General features: G+C 38.8%; 1 protein-coding gene across 3 annotated transcripts in view; it reads right to left on the bottom strand.

Moving 5' to 3' along the window:
• Positions 1–24,172, bottom strand: part of LOC121946268 (protein kinase C-binding protein NELL1-like) — a 453,829-nt gene that overhangs the window by 140,203 nt on the left and 289,454 nt on the right. The gene's annotated exons all lie outside the window — the stretch shown is intronic.

The following is a 24,172-nucleotide window of genomic DNA, read 5'->3' on the forward strand; positions in this document are numbered from 1 at the left end:
CGCACAGAGCGATTCCTCGGGGCGGCAGATGAAGCAGGTGGATGGAGCTCATTGAACTGCGCCAACACAGATGCTTTAATCTCTCATTACAAAAGACTGGTCTCTGGGTGTCATCTTGTTGCTTACAGTTATTAATTAGAGTCCTGCCCTGGGCAAGACTCTAATTCTCTTTGTGGTTTGGCACCTTTCCCGTCCACAGATCCCCAAAATTACCTTCACTTATCAATCAGACAGAGAAACTTTTTCAAAGGATAGTTCCTTTTTCACCCACATAAATACAGACACCAATCAACCACAACATTAAAACCACTGACAAGTTACTATTGATCTTGTCATAATGCAGTGTTCTGCTCGGATAGCTGGCATTTATGCAGATGCCACCTGAATATTTATAGTTGATCAAAGTTTTAAGACTAAGCAGTGATACCAGAATGATAAAAATGTACAAATTATAAAACAAAATGTCAATATTTACAAGTTGCGATGCATGACAAATGAATCAATGAAATCTTTTCAGTCTTTGCCTGGAAAATCACTTAGCAAGCAGCAGTATTTAAAAAATTCAAAATGACACAATGTTAGTCCCATGGATGCTCAAGTAGATTGAGTTCTGAGTAATTTGGAGCCTGGGTCAACACCTTGAGCTCTTTGTCATGTTTCTTAGGCCATTGCTGAACAGTTTTTGGGGTATGCAATGCTGCATTGTTCTACTCAGGGGTTAGGGTTGCCATGAGAGGGGTTACTTGATCTGCAATGGTGTTTGGGTGGGTGGTGAATGTCAAGTTACATTCACATGAATGCCAGGGCCCATGGTTTCCAGAAGTTTGCAATATAATGAGATCATTCAGCTGTCAGTAGCTTTAACGTTGTGCCTGATCGGTGAAGTTATTGTGTAATTTTCTTAGAGCAATAGGGTAATAGGCAAGAGACGACAAGATTGACAGGAAAATGAGGAATAAAGGTGCAAAAGAGAAAAGAAGTAAAATATTAAGAGGAAAAGAGACTTTGGAGAAAAAAGTAGGAAAAAGGGAAAAAGAGTAATAAGGGAATGACTGAAAAGAGGGGAGGAGAGAAGCTGAAAGCGAAGGAAAGAAAAAGAGAAAGCTGATGACATATAAACTGAAGAGGACAAAGGACAGCGCGAAGAGCAGCATCTTTCCTGACATTCATAATGTTCACCTAATATGATACATTAAAGCCTCACTCTTCCTAATGTAGCTTGAAAGACATTGTACGAGTACTGAAACGCCGCGCTCAGGGAGGCATTAGCTGAGCTGGATGACTGCTGATGAAATGGGATCGGAAACACACAAGGGAGGTGTTATGCAGAAGGGTCTAAATTTGTGTGTGCATGCGCGTGTATGTGTACAGTACAGAGTATTTATGTGGATGTGAGCTGCAGAGAACCCGTTTCCTCAGGCTAACAGGCCTTTCCAGCACTTAAGGGACTCTGTACGGTACACTTAAGGGAAGGGGGGAGTGAGGAGAGTATTTCCATATCCTCCTCTTGGACAAATACATTCCAGCTTTGAGGTTTTCAGCTCACACTTCCCCCTTTACAACAGAATGAATTTGTATGAAGTATGTAATTGACTTACATGCAACACCCAGAGGTATTTTCTCGGCAAATTTCATCCTTGGAGAGTGTACAGTAGGAGTGTTGAATTCCACAATCAAAGAGAGACCGATCGTGTACTCAGGCGTACAAAGCCTAGCTGGCGTAAAAAAGCATTGATCTGCTACATCAAAACCATGGAACTTAGTCGAGCGCTTTGAGGCTGCAACAGTACCTGAATCCAATTTTCACAGTGTCCTCAAGCACTACTCCGCCCTGAATGCCGCTCATTTGATTACACTTGATTGGCGTAACGCGCCAAAGCGAGGTCCAAGCCTGACGACGGCCGGCCTGTGGTGTCGCAGACATGCTGCCTCAAAAATGCAAAGTTCTGCTTTTGTCGGCTTTCGTTTAAAGCAAGAAAAGCATCTACTGTCAAGCATGACACATGTTGAAGCGTTCTGATCCCTGTCGTTCCAAGGTCCTGCGTCCACTGTGTTTGTCACTGTGTGCCATTGTGTGTCTGAATGCCTGTATGCCTGTATGTGTGCGTGTGTGTGTGTGTGTGTGTGTTTATGTGTGTGTGTGTGCGTGTGCGTGTGCGTGTGCGTGTGCGTGCGTGTGTGTATGTGTTTGTCCGCCCTCTGCAGCCTCCTCTGGGAGTGTCGTAGCAGGTGAGGTCTGCTGACAGAACTGGATCTGTCATTTCACACAGGGGGAATTCATTTTTCTGAATTTGCCGGTGTGTCTCACCCCCATCTCTCCCTCCCTTCATCCCTCCTCCTCCCCCACCCCTCCACCCCAGACCTCCTCCTCCCATGCCCCCCCTCTGAGCTCAGTTTCCTCATATCTCTGCGGCTTTATTCATGCTGTGATGTAGGTCAGGGCTGGGGAGGGGAACAGCTAAAAATAAGGCAGGATAGGACTCTCGGTGTGCATGTGTGAGTGTGTTTGTTTCAGCTCATCCTTTTGCATGTATCTGTGTGTTTGGGAGAGAGAGAGAGATTGTGTCTGGATGTTGACTATTTGAATGCTGAGAGGCAGAAAGAAACACTCCTCATATTACCATGTTTATGTGTGTGTGAGAGAGTGAGAGAGGGAAAGAGAAAGTGGCTGCTCTGTCCACAGAGAGAGGTGGAGACAGCAACGTTTCCTGCTACAATGTAGCACATATGAAGATATTAGAACAAAGTTCTTTACAAAAATTACATGTAAACTCCAAGATTTTGATACAATCACTGACCACATTGATATGCAACATCTACTTGGAGAAAATAGTATAAGCCCATAGAAACAGATAGATAGATAGATAGATAGATAGATAGATAGATAGATACTTAGATAGATAGATAGATTTTTTTTACCAGTTTAATTACCTATTTTACTTTATTTTACTAATATTGTTATTCATGAGATCTTTTGTTAAATTTCATTTACTGTATTTAAGTGTAATTGTACTTTTGCAATGCATGTCAAATGCCCTGCATATATAGCCTATTAAACTGAGAGAGAGCGAGAGAGAGAGAGAGAGAGAGAGAGAGAGAGAGAGAGAGAGAGAGAGAGAGAGCGGGAGTGAGAGAGCGAGACTACACTAAATGTTTCTTTGTAACGAAAACAGTATGTATATAATATGTCTAAAATATATTTCTGCAGTGTATTTAATAATCTGTTATTCTGCTTTGCAACAATGTGACAAACATGTATGCCAATAAAGCTGATTTGAATTAGAGAGAGAGAGAGTGCACATGGACACTACTATCCGCATCACCCTTTACTGTACAGAGGTTAATGGAAACAGCTTTCTATCCAACAACAATATTGTGTCCTGCCAACTGAAACTCCTTTATTTGGGTTACTTTAATCAACAGAGATGCGTGTGCGTGTGCGTGTGCGTGTGCGTGTGCGGCCCTCTGCCACAGCAGCTGATCAGTCTCTCTGAGTAGCTCATGTCTGTTTGAAGCCCACAGTAAGAAGCTGCTGCCTCCCAATGAGACAGAGATGGAAACAAATCCAGACATAAATACCTCTGCAAAACTTAAAAAAGTGTTCACCAGATTATTTTCTCTTTTCTAAAACTTTGGCGCTTCGTTTATACAAGGAGATGATGCATTTGTGTGTGTGTGTGTTTGTGTGTGCATTGCCACACACATTTCCTTAAAAAATTTCCGCTCAGCAACTCAAAAGTGTCAATCTATTTTTTTTTTTTTCAGCTTTCACTTTGTCTCTCACTCAGTGGGGTGTTTTTCTAAAATTCATGAGGAGAGTTCTGTGAATTTGGTTGAAAGATTTTATGGTGTTTGGCACCAGAACAATTGTTTTGATTTTGGTGGTGACTCAAATCTCAGATGTTCATCATTAAACATGGATCACTTGTTAGCAAAGAAGGAAATGAGAAACTTTTCTACAGAAACTCTTGATTCCAAATATTAAAAGTTGAAGAAGTATTTCACTGCTGTTAAGATGGTCTTTTCATACAACCCCAATTCCCAAAAAGTTGGGACGCTGTGTAAAACTTAAATAAAAACAGAATGCAATGATTTCTAAATCCTTTTTGACATACACTGAGCAAAATTTGAACGCAACACTTGTTTTGCTCCAATTTTCACGGGATTATGTTGAAGATCGAAGACTGCTTTGGTGAATTTGATGTATGCACTGATTACAAATATTTGCATATTCATTCATTGTGGATTGTTCAATGAGGGAGAACGAGTTAATGTAATTTAAATTTATTTAATTAAATTAAATTAATTTAAAAATATGTAATAAGATAATTGAACTTTTTTTGCAAAAAAAAAATAATCTCAGACACTATTTTTTCAAGTAGAATACATGGCTTCAACATGTCTGGAAGGTCTCATAAAGACATCAAAGATAACACCATATTGTTATCTGTAGTATATCAACCTATCTCAATCCTAAATAAATGGTATTCACTAATGTAGATGCTTCAGTACTAAAGCAGAGCTCCTGAATACTCCTCCCACTGACCAGCGTAGCCACAACACAGCACCATTTAATAATTCATGTGCATCACTTAAGAGGGAAGTGACTCCTGCTAAAGCATTTATTTTTTGAAAAGGTCTGAGCTGCTTGCATTCAAATGTCATTGCTCCTCCTGATATGAATCTCATCACTCTCTCAGCAGATGTCTCCTTCACACACACAAACACAGAAATCAGCATTCCCCTCTTCTTTGACCTCTCTCTCACTCTCTATTTTCATGTACACAGAAGTTAATGTCACGCGGCAATTACACACCAAGATAATTGAGGCTTGCACAGAGCACTGCTTTCAGCATACGGGCACGCACACACACACACACACACACACACACATTCAAACAAACACAAACAGAGTTAAAGAGAGATGGGATATTTCAATTATTTTCTCTAATGCATTTGGTGTGAACAGCTAATCAGCTTTTTTTATTTGACTGCAATGAACGGCAATAAACAACCAAAACAGTGTGAGTAAAAAAAGTGTTTTCCAATAATAGCCATTTTTACACAAATTATTATGTCTATGTGCACGTCAATGATATTAAAATGAATGAAATTACAACAATAAACAGCACAGCAACAGTTTGAGTTAACTTAACGATGGAGAGGGTTTGACTGAAAACAATATTATCTAGCTATGTTGGGCAGTTAGCGGGTTTTGTGATTACATTTTCAGTAACAAATAGCCAAATTCAGTAACTTTATTACAGCTACAAATTCCAGTAATGCATCTTCACTCCAACAGCTCGCGGATGTCTTACTGAAAGTAAGATCAGAGGTTTGTCATAAATTTTGTAGATGTGAGTTCAATGCAGAGACTGATTTGGGATGTGTTAGTTCAGCATGGGCTGCTAGAAAACACCCTGAATAACTCCTACGTTGTCCTTTTATTTTATGTCTTCACACTTCCAAGAAACATTTGCGTTTCGTTAAAAGTTCGACTTTTGTGTGTGGTCACCAGGGCTGAGAGTTAGCTGTTGGCCAGTTTGCTGTGTGTTTAAAGACATGTTCAAGAGAAAGCACAGACTTTTTGAAGTGGCGTTGTATAAGGAATTTATCCAGACTCAGTGTATTACCTGCAATAGATGGGAGTTAGATCACCCTAAATTTGAAAAGTAGCCATGAAAGCTGAGCAGTGTACTACTGTGGACGGTGGCAGAAGCAAAATGTATTTTAGCCACCTTTAAAAAATTAAATATCAGTATAAATGTACGCTGCATTTCTATTATTTTAACCACTTTACCTTAATGTCAGACAGCCCTTTCCAATGTGGAAGTGAAGATGTCATATCAATCTTTGTATAATTATGTAAGATATTGTAAAATGTGCAAAATATTGTATAATTGTGTAACAGAATTTTGTATGTTGTATAAATATGCAATTATGATAATTATATATAGTTTTTTCCTAGCTTTTTCCATTCATACCTAGACATTTTTCCCTAGCTTTAAAAAAAATTCTAAATCTAGTAATTCCTTGCAGTTTGCCAGACATTGCTTTTTAAGTTGCTGATTGCCTTTTTCTCATGGTTTTGAAAGAAATTCCACCAATGTGCTTAGGGGTCAAAGGCTTTAATACTTGTGAAAGGTAAGAGGAACACTCACAGCCAACAGCAAAATACCAACAAATAAATTAAACTGCATTTCATCAACAAAGGGCTTACAATGAAGGATAGAGGTGCACTAATTTAACGCCCACACATAGGGTTGCAGCACTATATCAGTTTTATGGTATATCGAGATATGAAAGTTGACAATTATCATACCGTGTACATTTGATTAACTACAGTATTGAAAAAATAAATGTAACTGGGCTGAATATATCACCTTTACTTTAGTTATTTTAAAATGGGGGACTTTCTTCACATGCTTCCACTGAAAAAATGGTTTCAAGATTCAATTAAAGTGATCAAATTTTTGTTAAACCAAAATTAAAATAAAAAACTTCCATTTTCATTCCTTTAAGGGTCATTCTGACTGATAATGATAATTCTGTAATACTGTGATACCGTGAAACAACATGTTTTGGAAGACGGTTGTTGTACTGTGAAAAACCCATGCTGTTGCAACCCTGGGCATGAGAACGGCAGAGATAGACCTGCACCTAAACAGGATTTACACAGCAGGAGCACTAAAATCCAACACCTCAATAACTGAAATAAATTCACCTGTATCTCATCCACACAGGTTTTACAAAGAAGGACCCCGGCACCCATAATTAATGCCAACACAGCATACAACTTGAACTACAAACTTTTTCTCATTGTCATTTTTTCTTTTATGTATTATAGTATTACTAATGTAATAATATAGTGCTATTTTGTGAGTAGAAATGAGAATTATAGATTACTGCACTGTTTTTTAATACAATTAAATTTCACAAGAGTTAAATATTGATTAAAAATTTACATAATATATAGTGTTAATATGGCAGCAACTCTATTTAGTGTTTAAAAAAACACTGACAGTGCTGACTTTTGACGCTGCACACTAGTGTTGTAAAATCTAGTGCAATTCTGTCATAGTGTGAATTACTGGACAATGTCAACAGTGCAGTTCTGACTATGTAGTGTGGAACAACATAAACACTTTTAAAGTGTTGAATTTAACTCTCATGGTGTTGAATAAACACTGCTGATTTTGCCGAAGGAACATTCAAAGCCAACACAAAGTAGCTACAAAAAAAATCACCGGCATCATAATAAGGGCTTACAAAAAAATGAGGCAGGTGCATTTAATCAACACTAAGGCTACAGTCACCTGCATGTCAACAGGATTTCCTGTACAAAAAAGTAACAGTCACCAGCACAGTAACTAAAGGATAATGTATGCATGATAAATAACAGACCAGGATTTGCAGAGCAGATACACCAAATTAGTCAAAACAGAAAAGCCACCAGAGTACAGTGTTGGCACTGGCGGTACTGCTGCTAACTGATGAGCGTTACCTCCTTTAACTGTAACTTTATTAGCTATCCAGTTAACTTAACTGCCACTATATTATCTAGCCAGGTAACTGTTGCTATATTATCTAGCCAGTTAACTTAAGTGTCACTTTATTATCTAGCCGGGCATTAGCTATCACCTGTTCAGAAGTGTTCATGTCTGTGGTCCTCAGCAGCGGCACAGACCTCCTCTTCTTGCAGCAGCCACTAACGTGTCTCCGCCTGTTGCATCAACAGTAGAAATACTTCGCAATGTCAGCCTCGACCACGTTTCTCTCTCTCTCAGTTACTGCTCTACGTTTTCGTTTTTTAACTCATTTATCCATCTAAAATGTGTTTTACTCCATTACTTTCGCTCTGTCTTTCTTGTTTGTTTGTTTGTTTGTTTGTTTGGCGCTCCTCTCTCGTGCTTGACTTTTGCCTGTCATGATGGGCCGATCCACTTGAAGGGACGGGGGGAGGTGACGGCAGCCGGTACCACTCACTGCACGTGCTTTACAGCAAAACTCTTTGCTTACAGTATTGGTCATGGATGTGTTATGGTATTGATAGGCTATTGACAATTTTGGACCATCTAAATTGTAATCAGATGGGGTGTCCCAGCATCAAGTGCGCCACAGCCAGCAGGTCTCCCCAACCTCACCACCCCCACATTAGCCTACAGGTAGTGGTGGCCTTGCACCCACAAAATTATGTATTTATTTGGCCCACACAGTCTTTTTTACTTCTCGTTTTTTTTTTTTTTCTGCAGTCGATAGCCTTTGTTTCTGTGTTTCTTTATCTCTTTTTGGACCCTACAAAGTTATGTATTTATTTGTCCCGCAGTCTTTACTTTTCTGTCTTTTTTTGCAGCCCACAAAGTCAGCCCATCTGGCATTTGCAGCATGAATGTATGGCTAAAGATTTTTGGAAAACTACTACTGAAAATAAAGTAGGCCTACAACTAAAAGTACAAAGTCATAAAAAATGACTTAGGGAAAATAACTATTTGAGAAACCCACTCCAGTAAGGGTAAAAACTGTAAAAAAATAAAATAAAAATGCAACTGGTTAATAAATTACTCAAAGTACAATTTACGTTCCATGTTGGACAGTGCAAAATAATGAATGACCTGCATTTTGTGATAAAACATGAGTAGAAGTACAGTTTGAAAAAGTACCATTAAAGGAAGGCCTACTTGTCCTAAACAGCAAAAAACCGTTTTGCTTATGTAAGTTACATGTAAGATGTTATTACCTTCCAACCCTGGGCCTTATTCCAGAATCACTCAATGGTAAAACTGAGCCAAATCCAAGAAAAAAAAAATTGAAAATTTGGTTGCTAAAACTTCACCTTCAACCCAATCCATGGTTTTCTGCAATGCGCACGACAAATATGAGAGCTTACCATTCCCTGTTAATGGTTTTAAACTGCAACCTTGACGGTGTGACACTAAGCCTACACGTACAGTAAAACTGCAGACTGTAAATGTCAGCATCAACCATCATTAACTTCCATTGAAATTTAAGAAAACAAAAAAGTGTTCAGTGTTGTGTTGCAGCAATACGACAAAGGTGACAACAAAACAGCCAGAATTTTAAGTGGGGTTCAGTGATGTGTGAATGCTCAGACCTGCAGTATGTGCTGCACATTGTTTTAAATAGCTTTATATCAGCTGCTGTCCTTGCTAAATAAATAGACTTGATGAGGCCATAAGATTGCTGACTCTCACTTGCTTCCATCTTCATAAAAATCCACATCGCTTCACTGAATATTTGCTGAGTTGTCAGCTAATCTCACATTCATCCCAATATCTGTGTCCCCATAGGAATTCTGCCTCTCAAGTGCAAATACAGCAAAACTCAAAATCTTATCAAGATTTTGATGCTCTTATAATGCACAAACACCTCTTTTATTTGTTGACACTTAGCTTGCCTGTTGACATGCATAATATGTATGATCCCCAAGCTCAAGTTTAGGATTTTAGTTAGCAACTCACCGTTCTGCTTTAGAGGATATTGGTTTAGAAGTTTCGAGAATTTTATTTTTTCTCATGTGTGTCAGGTGATTGACAGGCAGCAGAGTGTCGCATAGTGCCGTTCTGATGTGAAACCTCTCACTCAGCAGCACAGCGAAACAAGGATAAAAGAAAAAGTTCTCATTCCTGTGATGGGCTGTGGAATTTGATGGAAAATGGCCTCCTCTGAAGAAGGAAATTAATCGCGCCCAGCAATTACATACCATGATAATTGAGTCTTAAATACAGCCTTGCTTTTAACAACTTGGACTTGTGAAGGAGGAAAGTGAGCCTGGATATCTCGCACTATGCTCTATTGTTCCTGCGGCAGTGGGGAGCTTACACTGCTGGAAAAAATTTGAAAAGAAGTGTAGCATTATCCTTTAATATGGACTGAGTCACAAATGTTTTTCATGAAGGGGGCTTTATTTCCACAATGAGGGCGCGTGAAGGCCTCAAACGACTGAACTCGATGACTAAACTCTCTTATCATCCCGTTCTGTAAACAAATCAAACACAAAAAAACAACAATCAACATGCAGCACAGGATGCTGCGTGTCCCCTTTTGGAGCCAGAGGAGAAAAAGAACTACTGATGCATTTAATTAGAGAGCCTTTAGAGAGCAGCAGCTCTTATCACTATCCTTGTCCTTCTGGGAGACGCATACAGAGCAGGAAGTGCTCTGGTCGAGCAGATTAGAGCCCGCTCAGGAACATGCTGTTTGCATTGTCTGCCGAAACACAGCTCATGCTTGGAGAACTAAGCGATGGTGTGGTTCCCTATCAGGAGAAGGAAGCGGTGTGAGCGAGGTGGTTTAATCCACCTGTCACTCTGCAGCTCCAACGAGGAGCTGCCATTCACCGAGCTGCACCCTGACAGACTTTCAGAAAGACACTGTGAAGACTGAAACTGTGACAGAGTCCTTCTGTCAGACAGAGCGGAACAGTTTACCTCGATGACAGGTGCTCTGAGTGTGTGTGTGCCGGGTGCTCACACAGGTATATTTACAGCAAAGCTTAGAAAAGTATTCCTGGGTGCTCACTAACTGAAATAAATCCATATATCAGGCAGGAGAAGGCGGTGCAGCGTGCGCCTTTCCTCACAGTTTAACGGTTTGCTGCACAGCGGAGGTCTTACTGTTGCAAGTGAAATCCTAAATGCAAACAAAATTTACTCTGTCAAAGCAGAGACAGGTATATCACAGAGGACAAGACACAATCCACTGCAGCAGTCTCCAGTGTTTTCTCATTAAATATTATCAGCATAGGGGATGAGTCTACACAGTAATCAAACAAACCGCATCCAGACAGTTACAAAGCAACACACGGCACAAAGTTTTCCTGTTGCAAATGCAACGAGGTGTACCTTTCTCATCACAAAACAAACTGTTTAAAAACAAAATTACCATTTTCCCTGTTGGGCACACCACATCTTTATATACTGTAACAGTATGTGCACAGTGTTTCTTCAATTGGATTGTCAAAACCAGTGATACACACTTTAGTGCCTGTGGGCCAAATCAAACAAACAACATCAAAGTATAATTTCTTTATAAAATGTGTGAGGGGACTATACATCACCTATACATATTTTTAGAATGTTAATTTTATACAATCATATATATATATATATATATATATATATATATATATATATATATATATATATATATATATATATATATATATATATATATATATATATATACACTAACAACATTTACTTGTACTTTACTTTAGAAGTGGTCATACCTTAGAGGAAATAAACATTAACATTTACTTTTTTAATACTTTTACTTTTAATACTTTGGCACATTTAATATCATCAAATAATTAAGTACAGTAAATATCAGATACTTTAAGACTTTTACTAAAGTAATATTCTTATTGGTGACTTTAACTTCTACCAAAGTCATTTTATGGCACGATATTTGTGTTTTTACCCAAGTATGGCTTTTAGATACTTCCTCCACCACTGACCTCTGTCACTGTCACAGAGGTGATCAGTGCAGTTTAACAGTAAATACAGACAGGAGAAGTAAGAGGAATATTGAAGACAGACATTTTCAGAGCACTTGCAGCTCTGCTAGTTTTGCACCTGTGCACATCTGGCCAATTGCTACAGACATCTGCTGTTGCTGTCAGGGCTTGAAGGGGACTTTTTATGATGTGGAAGAGTATGTGTTCACTTTGACATTTTGACAATTGAGTCAACTTGGGAGTAAAAAGAAGAGCTCACCACAAAAGAAAACATTTTCCTCATTTACTCAGCCTGGTGTCAGCTGAATCAACTGAGAATCTTGCACAACCAACAGCGATTAAAAAAATAAATGTAAAAAATCTCCTGAGTACTTGATTAATTATCTGAATATGCAATAGTAAACTAATGGAACTTTTGTTCACACAAATAAACACACCTCACACACACATGCACATGAAGTTGTTCCTGTGACAGACTGATAATTAGGAAGTGGTGCAGATGCTTTTGTGTATGAAGATGGGGTAAAGTATGAGAAGTACACACAGATGCTGCCAGAGCATAACAGTGACGAAAATTGCCAGCAGTAAGGCTGCGATGAGTACTCATGATTCATCAAGAGTTTTTGTTTTCAAGACATGAGTACCGTTGCAGAACTCTGTACCAATACTTGTAATCAGAAAAACACAACATGTTTGATTAGCTCAAAGAAATCAATGTCTCTCTGCTGTTTGACTACAGAAGAGGCTGCTTACATGAATGCCAAAGACGCTCAAAAACATTACGGCAGCAACCTGACCCAAATTCAAAATTTTCAAAAAACGTCTTTTTCTTTTTCTCCCTTGGACACTCCAACTCCACTCCAACAAAAACTACAGAATAGATTGTTAGTACCTTCCACACCAACACGTTCTCATCCAAAGTCGTCACATATTGCCACTATGTTATTGTATTTTTGCATCTAAATGTTATGCTTTAGGGGCCGTTTACACGGCAACAGTTCCTGCATGAAACTTTACAGCAATTTGGTCTTTCATTCATAATACAATGCCATTTGGGGGGCTAAAAACAAAAAGTTTTGGAAGTAATGTTTTGAAAAAGCATCCCCTTCTGTCGCCATACTGTATAAACTGGCAACATGCAGATCCTGTGAGAACGGTGACATCATGGCCACACTTTGTGCATGTGCATGGTGTTCTTCTATGGTGTGTCATTACAAAGTTACACCGCCAACTACTGGCCTGGGATGCATACTACAGCGTTTTCGTTTAACCCTCTGAAACCTTAGTGAATTTTCTTGACTTCTTTCAAAAACATCAGAAGAAGGCAATGAGCAACCTGAGAAAAAATAGCAAATTAGCAAAAAATTAGTAAAAACGTGCAAAGACCCTACCTTAAAATTATCAAAACAAAAACAAAAAAGGAGGAAAAGTTTAAATAAATAAATAAATAAGGAAATTACCTGGGGGAAGTGCTTAAAAATAATAATTCTGTTACATAATTTTAAATATGTATTTATGATCATTATAAATATAGTTTTCTGAACAGAAATTTTCCTAGCTTTTTAAAAAATACATTTTCTAAATCTACTAAATCTTGCAATTTGCAGGACATTTCTCTTCAAGTTGCTCATGGCCTTTTATTACATGTTTTAAAGAAGAAATCAAACCAACTTGCTCAGGGTTCAAAGGTTTAAATACCTGTGAAAGGCATCTGAAAGCACCACAAAAGTATTCACAGAAGGGATATCATCCAGGTTATAAAGGGTTAAAGGTTCTGTCTGACCGTGTTACTAACCGATGCAGCCCGGTGGTGTATCATATTGCTGTTAAAAGGTGGCGTTTGGCGTCTGATGCTGAAATCACTGACAAAGTGGTGGTATTTGACAACTTTGGAATAAGAACAGGTTGTCCAAACCAGCAAACACATATGGCTGTTTTCTAATCAACCACCTCTACAGAATCCATTATTAACCAGTTTAGGATGTTGTAAAACTACTTTCCTTTTGTTTCTGAGAGCTGACAGACATTATCTATAGACCCAGAAGAGGCTGCTTGCTACAAAAGAAAAAAGGACCAACAATGTTGTTTTCTACTTAAGTACTGCCAATGCATGCACCAAATTATATATTCAAGGGGGGTGCCTGAAACATATGAACCCAAAGATAGTCACCAACGTCACATCAGCACCTTAAATCATATCATTAAGTGTAATGATCAAAATAATCATCTCATCACCAAATCATAACTGACGAGCTATCAACTGACCAAGTTGAGTACATACCAAAGCAAACACTCTGCAAAATAATCAGGATTAACTGGGTTTCATCAAAGATTTGTGCAGCCAGGCAACACACACACAAGCACATGCCTACACACACACCTACCCAGATTGGTACATTTGAAGTTGTTTAAACAAGGGCAAAAGTAATGCAACTGACCATAAAGCAGATTTGATTCAGGCACTAATACAGCCATAATGGGCTCACTCATCCCTGTGCAATGGCCTCAGCTTGAAAATGACTGTGCTCTTGTTTAAATGTGCATTGCCCTAGAGCCAATATTCACCAGTTTAAAAAAGGCATCGCAAAATGACACACTCACATCATTGTATGAAACCAGTGAGTGATCAAAAACAACAAGACAATGTTGGACGAATCAAAGATAGTCAAATAAGCTATAGAAACTCACACATTTTAGCACACTGTTAAATTTCAGCACTTTAACACTGTGCCCAATCCTTTATACAGCTTCATTAGACAACCTTATATCCAAAACAGACATCTTACAGGATGACTTCCCTGATTGTCTGTCGGGGCCAAAGCTTCCAAGCTTGTTCAACATTATGAAGTTGCAAACTGACTGTAAACATTCATCATGTTTTCAACAAAACACAGGGTGAGTAATTGACACAACATGTCATTTGGGAGGTAAAGTGTTCCTTTAAAGGTCTAGTTTGTAGGATTAAGGGGGATATATAGGGGGAAACTGAATATAATTAGTGTGTTTTCTTAAGTGTAACTAAAACTAGGAATCACAGAGTTTTCTTTTCCTTAGAATGAGCTCTTTTATCTACATAGGGAGTGGGTCCTCGTCAGTGGATGTCACCATGTTGCACTGACATGTTTCAACAGTAGCCCAGGGGTGAGAAACCAAACAATGGCTCTAAATAAGGCTGTTCTCAATTTTAGCATTTTTGCATCAGCAAATGTAGTTAGCAACCCCTCCAAGATGAGCAGCGTCAGAAATACACTGATTTTTATAGCCATAAAACTGTTTAAATCACTGATTTTACAAGTTAAATTACCGGGTTTATAACTTGAGCTATCAGAGAAAAAAGGTGAAGACACATTAGCAGGTGCTGCGCTAGCTGCCTGCTTCTGACCAGTGTAAAAGAAACACTGATTTGTAATTTGAAACTGCTTTTTCACTGGTTTTAATCACCTGGTCTGACCATTTTGTAGAGGAAGAGACCTCTGTGGATATTATAGCTCCTGCTAAAAACTCCCTGAACAATGAACACGGAAAAAAATCTAACCAGGACAAGTTTCAGCTGACTGCAATCTCCGATCCTCACCACCACAGCTTACACAGTTCTTCTTTAAGACCAAGGTTTAAATCACACAAACAGAATGTTTTAACTTCTCCCCTCTGATTAATTTTGCCCCAAAACAATCACAGCCATAAACCAGTGTAGAAAAGCCTTAATGTTGAGAGTTTAACATGACAAAAAGCTAATTTACAAGACTAAATAAACTGAACCTCCAGAAAAACTCCCCTCCTAAACATAGACAACACATTTTCGCCACTTGTGTTCTGCAGTTTGTGTGTTTTGTTTACATCAGTCACACTGCGTTTCTGTTAGATCTACTACTTTGTTCTTTTTTCCCCCAGGCAGAGCCAGTATGCATTACTATTCTATGAGCTGTACCAGTCACACACACACACACACACACACACACACACACACACACACACACACACACACACACATACACATACACATACAGACACACACACACACTTGATTGACCCTGGGCCCAGGACTGTGGGCAGGGCACCAGCAGCAGATGGCTGAATTTAGCTCTCATTGGATCAGGTGGCTGCAACAAACACATACACACACACGTGCACACACGCACGCACGCATGCACACACACACACATTCATAAGTCCATATACACACAACCAAATTTGTCAGGAAGGTCATCTACATACTATTATACAAGTCCAGATGAGAACTTATTTCAGATTATTGGCCATATTCACACCATTAGTTACCAGTTGCTAGGTAACGGCAATGCCTCGCGGCTAACAACCTGAATGATCTAATTGACATCCCATCAGTCACCAATTCACCTTGTAGCTGAGAGGGAGAGAAAGTAATAGAAAGCCAGGCAAGGAGATACGGAGCCGTCATTATCCCGACAATTTTCACTGTGTTTTTGGTTACCATGGCAAATAAACGGCTCTCATCTTACTGACTCACTGCTCATCACGAGAAGTGACAGAGGAAGACAAAGAGAGACAGACCGGCACGTTCAAACAGAGACAGGAACGGAAACAGAGATGAATAAAACTCAAATCCAAGTGGAAACTAGAGGAAAATAAAGATAGAAAACAAAAACTGAAAAAGATGCAGAGAGAAAGAAACACAGACAGAAAACTGAAATAAACTGAGCGATGAGGATGCAGAAAGAACCCGTGAGACATCAAAGTAATAACACGGCGCTTGTTGTGACTTCATCAATGACAGGCAGTAATCATTTGACAGGAGAGCTGATATAGAGGTATAAATATTTGACAATGCAGTGTGGGAGCACTTAATTAGCTTCATTGTTATTCCCATCCAGAGGACGCCTCCACCTGGAGCCAGTGCCGACAAAATGCTTGCGTGTGAGTGCCGATGTAAATGTGAATATCAAATTAAGTTTTATTTTGATTTTATTTTCAGTTCAGTTTTAATCTAAGGGTGGTGGTGGGTGTCAGGAGATTAGTTATGAAAACAGTTGATGTTATTCATAATTCAAGTTGAGTCTATGTTGGAGGCACATGCAAGATGTAAAAGAAGAATTCAGCTTTTCCATGATGAAAAGTAGAGTCAACTTAATGGACTATTAGTTCGGGATCCTGGGAGTAACTAGTGATGGGAGTATGGGAGTAACTTAGTGATGTGCTTCTATGAAAGATGGACATCCCAGCAATTTTTCACTGGTATTCAGCACTTATCAACATCAGGAAAAGTTGTGTTTTGGACTGAATGCAACAGACCGTGAGAGGATCGCCACCAGCGGCATATGCTGAGTGACCAGTCAGACCAGAGAGGATAAACTAAACTGAAAGCGCTGGAAGAAGAGAGGGAGGAGAGCTGGCATCAGGGAGAGGCTGACCCGACTTGGACCGACTGCTCTCCCTCTACAAAGACTTCTTCTGGCTAATGTCCGGTTGCAGGAGAAAAAAGTGGATGAGATGTGACTGAGGCTCATTCTTCAAGGGGAAATTAGAGACTGCTCTGCACACATCTTCACAGAGACATGGTTAACCCCTCACACAAGCCCCCTTCCTACATATTTACATGAGCTGTGTGCTCATGTAAATAAACTATGAAGGTTATTAGCTGTGTGCCCGAGATTCTAGGCTTAAGACATAACTACCTAAAAGATGGGTGAGTGCTGGCTGTCCTTCTATCATTTGTACTTTTGAAAACAAAATAATTTATTGGAAATTACATACAATATAGCGAACAGCAAGTAGGTCATTACCAGAAACTTTCGGCTCTGGTTTGTGGGTTCCAGTCATTGATGAATACATATGTGTATGGGGCGGACAGGACAGATTGGATCTGATAGCAGGCCAGACTGGATCAGGTTTAAAAAACCCTGACCCCGTGCAACACTATTAAGAACAAACCACAGTCTGATTTGCTATGTTTCTATTCCTGTTTTGTGGGAAGCTTCAACACATTTCAAATTTCCTCTGATAGTGTGACAGTCTGAGAGATTTTTAATTTACACTAGCAGAAAAATTAAAATGTGATTCTCATGGGAAAACACAACTTTAGAAAGTCTGAACTTTGAAAATCTGTTACTTTGGCAATTGATGTCCCTTGTTGTAGCATAAAAAGTTGTAAAATCAAATCAAGTTGTGGGCAGAATGTGAGATTTTTATCCTAACTATAATTTTACACAAGGAAAGACTTCAAATCAAATCAAATATAATCACTTACGAGTTAAACTGACAAAAAACATAATCATAATTCATGATTAGGTAATAATAAATTAAAACTTTTGTTTAATTATAATTTTATATTACTTAGCAATTTTCTGTCCAATTTTTTGATTCACAGATAGTTTTGCATACCCTGCAACTTTTTTTATTAACTATTCACTTTAGTTGAATTATATTTTCATATTAATTAGCAATTTTGTGCACTTTTTTTTTAATTCAAAGATACAGTTTTCCATACTCTGAACAGATATTGCAATGAAAAAACTAATTTTAAGTGCATTTTCACTGATGTAATACCATTTATTAACTATTCACTTCAGGTCAACTAGCCCAGTATGGTTTGGTTTTGCATGAAGCTAAAAATACATTTTGTTAATTGAGACTTCAGGGTCTGTTTTTTCCTCAGGATTTTTCACAGGCTCCTACATTTTTAATTGAGTTTGTAAATGTTTTTACATGCCCCGCTGCTGCTGTGCCCCATTTTCCTGAAAGGTAGATGTATCAGCATGGGGCCCAGCGGGAGGAACAGCAAAGTGACAGAAGAGTAGCTGAGGAGGAGGCAGGAAGAAGCAGCTTTCACACACATACACACACACATAGTTATTTGCCCCTGATCCGTGGACTGTTGGGAGGGCAGCGGCAGCAGATGGTCTGCAATAGCTCTCATTGTCTTCGAATACGTCAACAGGGAGCGAAGTGTGCCCTGTTCGGCCCCTGCCTGGAGATGCCACCGCCACGTCCTGCGTCAGTGTCACAGTCAACCTCTTTGCCGTAATTAAGGCCAGCCCCTCTGGTTCCCTGTGACAGCAGAGAGCAGCTGGAGGACAGAGGAGAAGGAGGGAGGTCCAATCCTCCAGACAAACAGCAGCTGAGTGGCTCTCATGTTCCAACACATGCACAAACACACACATATGTCCTGAGGTCATCGGACCACATGTTGGTATTACTATACTTGTGGGAAACATCATATTGATGATGCTCATCTGTTCTGCTACGATGACGTTTGTGAACACGTCCTCATCCCAGCTCGTCACATGGTGCCGCTCTGTCAGAGACCTTCCGCGTCTACTTATGATGTTTATGGTATCCTTCTGCATCAGCTATTTATGGTCCGGGATGCTATTACCGTGATTTCAACAAATGCACATGGTGGGATGATGCAGTCCTTTGTTGTGATTTCAACAAATGCACCGGGTGGGATGACACAGCATGGTCCTTAAGTTTACACAACAGGGCATGGCAACCAACACGGCTGTCATGATGTTTAGGATTAGGCAACATGGTCAGAGATGGTTATGTTTTACACTAAAAAGTACAATAAGTAAGATAAAAAAACCTCACATCCACATAGGAAGCCAACTCCAGACTCCCGCAGGAAAGTCAGTTGTTTGTGGGACCCATCCACCTCCAGTTGCTAGCGCACTCATGCAACTTAAATCACGTTGTTACCTGCAGCCTTGTTACCTAATGTTGTCCTTAAGTGTTTCATGTGCTTGCAATTGTTTCTGTCCATATGGGTTCTCAAGTGACGTGTGTGCGTTGCATGTGGACGGTGCCGTCCGGCCGTCCGGTCCTGTCCCAGCGCGCTCTCATCTGATGCTATTTAGCCATGTTCCGGTTCGACACGAGAGGTGGCTTTTGGCATCAAGCTCGTACGCCGGAAGCACTGACATAGCAAAGAGCCTGAAACCGAACTGAGAATATCCATTTTCATGTGCTCTTTTCCTGCTCACGCTGTCATGACGCATATCCGATTTGTGCCACATGAGAAGAAAAAAATCGGAATTGGGTCACTATATACACCATGTACTATAAATCCAGCCATAGAGACGCTAACGGGTGCCCTGTCCTAAACAACTACAAACCAAGCTGCCCTATGTGACGACCTAAAAATGAAGAACGGGCTGGTCTTGTGAAGTACTGATTGGTTTATTTTAGCCGCAGTGTTTTACTGGGTTTATCAGTTTCTTTGCCCTCTACATTTGTCTTCTACAGTCTGTAAATTTTGCCCAGTGTTGACCTAAATAACCAGAATACTTTTGCCCTGCACATCACCAATCAGTGCTCACTGGGCAGAACAATTACAGTCATGTTAACTGATGATGACTCTTGTAGACAAGAAATCTAAAAGTAAAACTTTTATACAATTTCTGGTATGTAAAATAGGGTATGTAAAATCAATTTTGGATGCAGTCGGAAACCAATGTAGTGAAATAATGATTTTTTTCAGGATCAATTTGGTACATAATGGGGGAAAAATGGGTGCAAAACAGCCAATGTTATCTTTCAACCCTCATCCCAACATAATCCAAAAACCTAATCTTAATCATAATCCCTAAAACGATCCCTTTACAAAAAAAAGTGATGAGCAACCAAAGTGAGCTGTTTTGAGTGAGTATTTTCCTCAAATGCATCCAACACACAAAGTTTAGCGAGCCCTTTGCCTTTTCTGCACTTAAATTATTCCTTCAATAAGATTTCCAGAGAAAATCTTGCACTTTGATGCACTTGCACTAAATTTGATTTTAATTTTAAAAATCTAACACATCACAATGAAAGCAATTACTGTGGCAACATTTTGGACAATCTGACAATTAAGAGCAGTTCCTGTTCTCCTGACAACCACATCAAAAACATTCACTCCAAGTTCTCCACATTGCAGGTCTTCTTCTGAGACAAGACTCTGACAACTAACTCTGGTAATCCATCAGCCAGGCAGGAGGCGCCACATCTGTTTCTGACAACATCCACACTTGTCATCTGCTTTGCCAGATGCAAGACAGCCCACTTCCAAAACTACAGAGCAAAAGATGCATCATAATCAGTCGTGAGAAGTAAGTGCATCTGAATCCACTGGTGACCCGAGTATCTGAACAGCATGTTGTTTAACAGCTGTAGACAGCTGCATCAAAGTGCTAACTTCATCATAACTGCTTATTATTTTAGACACGGTGCGTTTTTCAAGATTAAAGCTGACTGATTGAATTTTATCTCTCTGTCATATCTCACATACTTTATGTTCTGCAATATTAAGATTTTTCGCAGTTTGGTTGTTTTTTTTTTCAATTATTACATCTGACGCAGTGGAAAGAAACAGTAACATGACAGTTAATGAAAATCCTTATATTTTATTGTGGCATCCGCTTTCAGTAGATTAAACTTGATGGGGTTTTGGAGCCAAAGGCAAAATAAAATTGCATTATATTAAACAGATACGCATCAAGATGCAAAATACTGTGAGAGGTCCCTCAATAGATTTTTATCTAATAAAAATAACTTTCCTTGAGTGATTCCTTCATAATTTTTTTTTTTTTTAAATATCCATGTTAATTTTTTTTTTCTTTAAAATGAAATATGAGTATAGGCTTTTTAGCTCAACCTTATGGCCAGAGCCAGATGGGCCATTCAGACAAACTCAAACCCAGGAGGGCTGATCCCCAGGGAGACTTTTTCACATTTATAGCAGCTACAAGTACTATTTAAGCCATTATACATAATATATGCCTAAAAATCTGTACATGGTTTGGGACAAACTTGATCAATGCTAAAGAAAAAAATCCCATAGATCCTACATCTTATTTTGTATTCAGTTGTTCTCTAGCTGCCTTCATCACTTAAATCACAACAAACTGAATGTTGGGGATGACTAATTTTCTCTCCTGCCTTTTGTTAAGTTACCATAGGTATGGTTTGGAATTTAACATAAACATAATTTCTGATCTTGAAACCTTTTTGGGGCTCTATTTGTTATACTGAGCCAAAGTACAGCTCACAAAATGAAAGTTAAGTGATAATTTTAATACATTCAATGGTCTAGTAAGTAGAATTTAGTAACTGGAACTTTGTCCATCCAAGCATTCAGCAAAACTACAGTGAATGGCCCTATCAAGAGTGGTTCAGCATTTGGTTTGTCCATTCTGGGCTATGTACGCAGTCTCAGTGTGAAAGGACCTGCTCCATATGTCAATATAAACTGCTCGTTACCCAATACAAAAGGATTCTTATTTTCAGATGATTAAAAATCATGCCATAATAATCTGTCCTGTAATTCGGCACAAACATTTCATAAAAAATATGGTCTTCATTACCCTGAATTGAATATGAGGCCAAAAGAATAACATTTACTCAGTGATATTAGATTTCTTCACATAGCAGCAGAGTAAAATAAACAAGATGGGAAATGTTCTTATGTGAATGACATTAAGAAAAAAGTTGGGGCTTTTGAGAAATCATTTCTCACCCGCTGCCTTTGTTCAACTCTACCTCTCTTCAACTCTGTCTCCTAAAATCACATTTATTTGGTTTTTCCAAGTGCATTTTTAAAGAAATGTACCTGCATGATGTTTACTGGTAACATTTCTCCCAAGTTATGCAGCGCTGCATTCTTTTATGAAACACAATTTGTACTGAGGTGGTCAGAGTGGGTGGTGGATTTACAAAGTGTAAGACTTGGACTCTGGGGACCTCAGTCCAGCATGTGGTTAAGGCTTAGACACAAAAAAACACCAGTAAAGGTTTGGTAAAGTTATGCTTTGGTTAGATGTTAGAAGAAATGGAGGGATATGCAGTACATGTTTCAAAAGAAGTTAAAACAACAGATCCAGGCAGCACTCCTTTACCCTCAAATTCGCCTACAAGTTCATCACTAACAAACCAAATTTTGAAGTATATTTATTCCAGCCAATGGAGATGTTTGTTATAAGAATGATTACTTTCCAAAGCAGAGCTCAAACTTTTGTGATGTCTATTTGGTGTGTCTGAGCCTTAATAACTCATCAGCACCTGGATCAACACCAGTTTTCTTGTGCTGCATTAAGGCACTTTTTACAAGGCTTTACGCTTCTGAAACCTGATAAAATTGGCTTGATTAGTAAAAACAAAATGTGAAAAAAGAAAAGAGTCACACAAATTGCAAATAAAAATTATTTAGACGGAAATGACCTGAAATTAGCTGGGGGGCATTGTTAGATAATTTTTTGGAAAAGGGTGAAAATGTCGAGACAATTCTTGATACAGTTTTTTGAAACTTTTTTTTTCTTTTTTTCTTTTATTGTGCTTATTTTTTAGGTAATTATCTTCTAATATCCTAATCCCAATATCCCAAACTCTAATAATCTGAGCTTGGCTTAAAAATTTGAATCAAAAAACAACATAAGTACGACTTTGAAACTGAAGATTGCTGTTTACATTCCTTTCAGTTTTGGCTTAACTAAAATTTTGTGACTAAAACTTATCAGATGCTTAATTAAAGTGGTGGTCGATACAGCATAGATACAGCATATTCTATTTGTCTCTAAATTCGTACAATTTTTAAACACTTTTAAAAAATATGTCAATATCCTCTGAAATGTAAAACTTAATTTCTAGCTTGTCACGTTTTTTTCTGCACCACCTTATTCACTGAAGTGCTTACCTGTCTATTCACACAGTAGAGTTGCATTTCATTATTTTTTAACAATCATTCACTTTAACATTCATTGTATTTTACTAGTATCCCCTTATGATCCATAATAGAGTGGCTGTCTCGTCTTTGTCCCCCTAAAGAGCACTAAAGAGCAACAACCTCTCATCCTGAGGCTGATCTGACTGTCATTTCACACACTTAACTCTGATAAAGCAAGCTGTTAAGTTTCTGTAAGGATTTTTATTAACTGTCATGTTACTGTTTTTTTCATTCCGTCAGGTGTAAAAGTTGAAATGTAATTTGACGGGTTCTTTAAAAAAAATGTTAATCTACAATGTTATTTGACTTCTGAGGTTTCTAGGAGTGTTTTCTTCATTCAAACTCTAACAATGACTCTTTATCATTATGCGAATTAATTCTCATTTCTTTACTGCAGTTATTCAACTCATTAATGCACCTTGTCACTTGTTATCTGCAGTCTCCCTAAAATACTTTTTTGTGTGTGAGACAATCTTCACAATGTTCACTTGAATTAATGTCGGTGTTCATGAAGCATTTGCTTAAAGGACAATACCAGCAGTTCTGCATGGTGTAGCTGTTCCAACAAATTGTGTTTACATTAAGGTCCGAGTGGTATTACTGGTCGTTTGCACAGTGCCCTTTCTCAGAACGGTTCTGTCCTATTGCTCATGTGTCTTGGGGGCCAAGAACATTGTGCACCCTCCCACATTACAAGACCCGCAGGACAACAGAGAACTGGTCTCGGCAGTGTATTCTATTTTTGGAAGATGCAGTCCTGCATATTGTCTCATGCTGGCCTTACAGCTGCCAAACAACTAATTGCCTGTAGATTAAAAGCTCTGCGCTCTGTCAATATACAAAGATGGCCTCTTGATGTCATAGATAAAGCAAACATAAAACCCTACAAATACTGCTATTAAATATTAATGTAGTTGATCTGCCTGTCTATTAAGTCCAGACTGGGTGGGAAGCAGTGTTGCAGGATGGAGTGAATGGATGAGATTATGGGGAGGGATAAAGGGGGCCAGACGGGAAAGCAGTGGGAG

The sequence above is a fragment of the Plectropomus leopardus genome, chromosome 1, assembly GCF_026936395.1.
Source record: "Plectropomus leopardus strain MGB_pleo_1.0 chromosome 1, ASM2693639v1, whole genome shotgun sequence".
Classification (NCBI taxonomy): domain Eukaryota; kingdom Metazoa; phylum Chordata; class Actinopteri; order Perciformes; family Serranidae; genus Plectropomus; species Plectropomus leopardus.